The 6,000-nt window shown below is 53.4% G+C and overlaps 1 protein-coding gene across 2 annotated transcripts in view; it reads right to left on the reverse strand.

The window, feature by feature from the left end:
* The window catches only part of LOC140189329 (girdin-like), a 94,846-nt gene that overhangs the window by 60,417 nt on the left and 28,429 nt on the right, over positions 1-6,000 (reverse strand). The gene's annotated exons all lie outside the window — the stretch shown is intronic.

Consider the following 6,000-nt stretch of genomic DNA (forward strand, 5'->3'; position numbering starts at 1 on the left):
TAAGTTATCTCAAACAGTCTAAGAGGAGGGGGTCATCACTTCCCCGGCGATAGGTTGACTCATTATAGAGCCTAATGGCCGAGGGCAAGGATGACCTCATATCGCGCTCTTTGGAGCAGCACGGTTGTCTCAGTCTGGTACTCAAAGTGCTCCTCTGTTCAGCCAAGGTGGCATGCAGAGGGTGGGAAACGTTGTCCAGAATTGCCAGGGTTTTCCGGAGGGTCCTTTGTTCCACCACAGCCTCCGGTAGAGAGGTGGAGAAGGGAGGGGGAATGGGGGAGAGGGGACAGGGGAAGGGGGTGAAGGGAGAGGGGAAGGGGAAGAGGCTGTGAGCAGAGTGGGGAGAGGGGAAAGAGGGGAGGAAAGAGGGGAGGAGAGGGGGGAGAAGGCAAGGGAGAGGGAGGAGGGGAAGGGGGAAAAGAAAAGAGAGAGGTGGAGAGAGGAGGGAGAGAAGGGGAAGAGGGTGGGAGAGGGAGGTGGGGGAAGGGGAGAGGTGGAGGAGGGGAGAGGGGGTGTGAGGGGAAGGGGAGAGGGGAGTGAGAGAAGGCAAGGGAGAGGGAGGGGTGAATAGGTCCGGAAGGAGAGGAAGGGGGAGAAGAAGAGGGAGAGGGGTAGGGGAGAGGGAGAGAAGACAGGAAGGGAGAAGGGGGAGGGATTGGGGAGGAGAGGAAGGGGAGAGGGAGGAGGTGAAGGGGGTGGGGAAGAGAGGGGGAGGAAGGAAAGGGAGAGAAGGAGGGAAGGGAGAAGGGGAAGGGGAGAGGGGAGGAGGGGAAAGGGAGGGGGAGGGGAGGATGGGAAGGGGAGGAGAGGGGAGGATTAGCAGGATTAGCAGAAGGGGAGGAGAGGAGGGGAAGGCGAGAAGAGGAGTGGCATGGGGGAGGAGTAGGGAGGGGGAGGAGGGGAAGAGGGTGAGGGAGAGGGGAGGTGAGGAGGGGAAGGGGAAAGAAGGGGGAGGCGAGAGGAAGGGGGGATAGGGAGGTGGGTGGGAGGTGAGGGAAGGGGAAAGTATAGGTGGGAGGAGGAGGGAGAGAGACGGAAGGGGGGCATAGATCAAATGGAGGAGAGGGAGGACGAGAAGGAAGGGGAGGAGGGGAAGAGGAATCTATATTCTCTGAGCACCTGCCCCGTCCCAACCTCACACCGTCAGACAGTTGGGGTGCCGGACTGACATCGGGAGCTGTGCGTGGAAGTCCCGGGGCGGGGCAGGTTGGGGCTGCACCAAGATTTACCACCCATGCCCTCCTCCCGGCACCGCTCCTTCGCGAGGGAACGCGGATACCGCGGGCAATCAGGATCGGCTGCGTCCCTCGCTGACCTCCCCCTTTGCTACCGGGGGCAGGGGGAGGAGAGTCCTGCTGAACGTGGGACTCTGGGGGAGATGGACACCTTCCTCTCCGTCCTGCCCTGTCCGTGACCCGTGTCAGCCGTCTTGGCGCCAAGCGTGTGGTGACACTTGCGGGCTGCCGCCAGCACAACCTGAGACTGCGTTAGTCGTTGAGGCGAGTGACACTTTCCACTGTACGTTTCAAACTTTCTGGGAACGTGTAACAAATAAAGCTAATCTTTAAATCTGCCTTGTCTATACACGACTGGGGTGAAAATGTCGAAGGGTGGGGGGTGACACAGTCAAAGGTCACGGATGGATTGAGTGCAGGGCCAGGGAAACGTGGCGTAGTGGCATCCGCGCCGGACCTCAGGGGGGTGGGGGCGGACTCCGGTCTCGAATCCAGCCGGCCCCTCCTTGCGCGCTTTCCATCCGGGGCCGGCTCCAGCGTCGAGCTAGCGAGTCGGCCTCGTAAAAGAGACAAAACGCTAAAAAAAAAAAGAAAAACTTCGAGGTCGCGGCCCGATGCGCCAGAAGGCGCGGAGGGAGCTTCATCTGGATGAGTGCGAGGGCGTCGTACTTCGGAGGTCAAACGCGAGAGATTCCGCAGGTGCCGGAAGCCTGGAGCAATGCACACGAAATGCCGGGGGAGCTCAGCAGGTCGGGCAGCATTTATGGAGGGGGACGAACAGTCGACGTTTCGGCCCGAGACCCTTCATCAGGACTGGAAAACAGGGATGAAGCCAGAAGCAAGGGGAATGAATAGCACTGATAGACAGAAAGACTTGGGCTCCTAATCCATAGATCCCTTCAAATGGTCAAGTACCTTCTGATTCTCTTAGCGTCCAGGATAGCGAGTCCGCGTCAGCCACATGACCAATTAAAATCAAATCAAATCAAGTTTAATTGTCATTCAACCATACAGTGGTGCTAGAGTTTGTGAACCTGTAGAATTTTCTCTATTTCTGCATAAGAATGGCCTAAAATGTGATCAGATCTTCACATAAGTCCTAAAACTGGTTAAAGAGAACCCAACTAAATTAATAAAGAAAATTCTAGAGGCTTCCCAAACTTCCTAGCACCACTGTACGACTGAACGAGACTGTGTTCCTCTGGGGCCAAGGTGTAAAACATTCAAAGTAGCGAGCAAACATTCAAAAATAGAGAGTAACATCATTCAAAATAGTGAGAAAACATTCAAAAATAGCGAGTAACGTAATTCAAAATAGCAGGAAAACCTTCAAAAATGGTGAGTAACACAATTCAAAATAGCCAGCAAACTTTCAAAATCAGCGAGTCACGCAACTCAAAATAGTGAGAAAACCTTCTAAAATGGCGGGTAACAAGATTCAAAATAGCGAGAAAACATTCAAAACCAGCGAGTAACACGATTCAAAACAGTGAGCAAACATTCAGAAATAGCAAGTAACATGATTCACAATAGCAAACAAAGAATATTTCCTCACTTGGGGGAAAAAAACATATACATAGTCTAAGATCCTGAGCGACAACCTCCAGCAATTGATGGTACAGTCTCCCGGCAGTGGACGAACACACAGGGCGTCCAGCCTGTCATTCCACTGCTCGAACACAGGAGGGTAGCACTGCAGGGAGAGGCCAGCCCCCAGCCGAGCGCGGACACCAGCCGTAAACAGTTCTGCATCTTCCCAGCAGCTCTGCAGCAGCAGGCAAGCCGGTACTGACTTACTGACCGGTACGTCGTTGGACTGTGGGAGGAAACCGGAGCACCCGGAGGAAACCTGCATGGTCACGGGGAGAGAGTACAAACTCCTTACGGGGCTGCGGAGGGAATCGAACCGGGTTACTGGTTCTGTAACAGCGTAACGCTAACCATTTCCTCAGATCAATGACATACTTCGGAGACATGTACAGAGTGGAGATAGGATCCTTAGTCTATCTCACTCGTGCCAACCAAGATGCCAATCTGAGATAGTCCCCTTTGCCTGTGCTTGGCCCACATCTCCTTAAACCTTTCCGATCCATGCCCCTGTCCAAATACCTTTTCAACTTTGCAATTATACCCGTAGTGGTAGTTAATGATCCTGTGCAACACAGTTAGCCGCTCTCAGTGGGAGGAGTTCACACACTGTACAAGCGGGGCTGTCAGTAAAGTTCAGCTGAATAGCCTGCACACTGGTGTCCCAGTGTGCTCTGCACTCTCCCCTCATATCGAACACAATAAACACCTTCACCATTTCCCCGGCAGCTCCTTCCGTACACCACCGCCCTCGGTGTCTCTCGATTCCCCTCTCACCTTAAAGGGCATCCCCTCTAGTTTTAGACTCCCCCTACCCTGGGGTAAAAGGCTGTGATCATCATCCCCTGCTTCCCTTCCCTCCAGTTTTACTCCCCCCACCTTGGGGAAAAGATGTGACAACCATCCCCTGCTCCACCTCTAGTTTTAGACTCCCCCCCCGACTCTGGGGGGGGAAAGGCTGTGACAATCACCCCCTGCTCCCCTCCCCCTTCCTTTTCCTCCTCATTCCCTCTTTCTCACCTCTTCTTCCCCCAGTCTTCCCCTTTCTCGTTCCTTCCTCCTTCTCTCCTCTTCCCTCTACCTTCGTTTCTCCTCCTCCCCCTCAACCTTTTCATTCTGATTTTGAACGTTTGCTGGCTATTTCGAATTGTGTCACTCATTGTTTTTGAAAGTTTCAGTCTCTGGAATTTCTGTGAACGGCCTTTCTGTGCCAAACTTTCAGGCTCATAAACATCTTGTGTTTTTTTTTGACTGAAACCAACTTCCCCCAGTTCCTCATTCAAGTTTAATCTTTGCTTCCCTAACATTTCTAGCAGGTGTTTTCTGCAAAGACAGATACTAATTCCTCAAATGTCGCTATAATTTTGCCTCTCATTGCCTCTGAGACAGACCTAGGGTCTCGATCTGAAACGCCGGCTGTCCACATCCCTCCGCGGACGCAGCCTGATCTGCTGGGTGCCTCCAGCACTTTGTGGGCGTTGTGTGCGTCCACCGGCCTGTCCTCGTGCGTGCCGACACTCTCTAATCCAGGCAGCATCCTGGTGGACCTCTCCTGCACCCAGCGCAGAGCCTCCGTGTCTTTCCTGGCAGAGGGGCAGCCAGAGGTGATTGCAAAACTCTAGATGTGGCCTCGCCAGAGTTTCGTAAAGCTGCATCGTTACTTCCTGGCCCTTGAGTTTAATGCCGTGACTAATACAGGCAATTATGTCATGGGCTTTCTTCACCGCCCTAGTGGACAGCGCAGCCAGTCGCAGAGAGCTGTGGACTGTGTGTGTGTGTGCGTGTGTGCATGCGTGCGTGTGTGTGTGTGTGTGTGTGTGTGTGAGTGAGAGAGCGAGAGAAAGAGAGAATCGCAATCGGCAGCTTTTTGATACGCCAAGGACGCGGCCTGCGAGACTAGCGTGCCTTCAGGGCGCCGGATTTTCGTGGCTCTGGAGGCGGGCGGATTCCAGGTCGGTGCTGCCATCTGATGCATCGTGAGAGTACACGGAAGATCGAAAGCAGCGAGCTGGCCGCTGGCTGTGCGCCCAGAGACCCAAGTTCTTTGGGCACAGAGCTCGGCAACAGACTTTAAACATCATAAATCAGTGAGCTGTTTGTTATGTCTCCCCTCTCGCTGTGAAACAGGGACACCTCTTTCTCCCTTATTCGGGAGAGAGAGAGAGCCTGTGGTATGTTGAATACCGGGTGAACGAGTAGTCTTTGGAGTACTGCAAGCCTGTGTCTTTATGGATGCTTTGCTGCACACTTGAGTGCTCGGTGGAGGGTGCATATATTTTTTTGATGGTGGGGGAGGGGGGTCGTTGCTTTGCTGCTGCTTGTGTGTGGGAGGGGGGAGCTGGGAGGGGGTTCTTTGAAGTTCTATTGTTTTAACTGTCATTCATTCTTTGGGGCACTCCTCTGTCTTTGTGGATGTTTGTGAAGAAAATGAATTTCAGGACGTATATTGCATATACTTCTCTGACGTTAAATGTACCTGTTAAGCCCATTGAAACGCATCATTTCCATCAAGCAACTCAGCGAAGATTGCGACGGGGGCCGCCTGCAAGTCCCACGGCGGCACTTCCAGTGCTACCGCGAACCCGTACGCCTTTGCAGCGTGGGAGGAAGCTGGAGAACCCAGAGGAAATCTGCGTTCTCACGGGGAGCACACACAAGCACCACACAGCCAGTGGCGGGAATTGAACCCCGAATTAGAGATCGCTGGTCGGCGCTGTACTCCGCGAACCACAGGCCACCAAGAGGGCAAACGGGATGTCGGCCTTCATTGCCGGAAGGATTGAATCTAAGAGCAGGGAGGTTATGCTGCAACTGTACAGGGTACTGGTGAGGCCGCACCTGGAGTACTGCGTGCAGTTCTGGTCTCCTCACTTGAGGAAGGATCTACTAGCTTTGGAGGCAGTGCAGAGGAGGTTCACCAGGTAGATTCCAGAGATGAGGGGGTTAGACTATGAGGAGAGATTGAGTCACCTGGGACTGTACTCACTGGAATTCAGCAGAATGAGAGGAGATCTTATAGAAACATATAAAATTGTGAAAGGTGTCGATAAGATAGAGGCAGGAAAGTTGTTTCCACTGGTAGGCGAGACTAGAACTAGGGGACATAGCCTCAAGATTCAGGGGAGTAGATTTAGGACAGAGGTGAGGAGGAACTGCTTTTCCCAGAGAATGGTGAATC

This window comes from Mobula birostris, chromosome 28 (assembly GCF_030028105.1).
Source record: "Mobula birostris isolate sMobBir1 chromosome 28, sMobBir1.hap1, whole genome shotgun sequence".
In the NCBI taxonomy this organism is placed as follows: Eukaryota; Metazoa; Chordata; class Chondrichthyes; order Myliobatiformes; family Myliobatidae; genus Mobula; species Mobula birostris.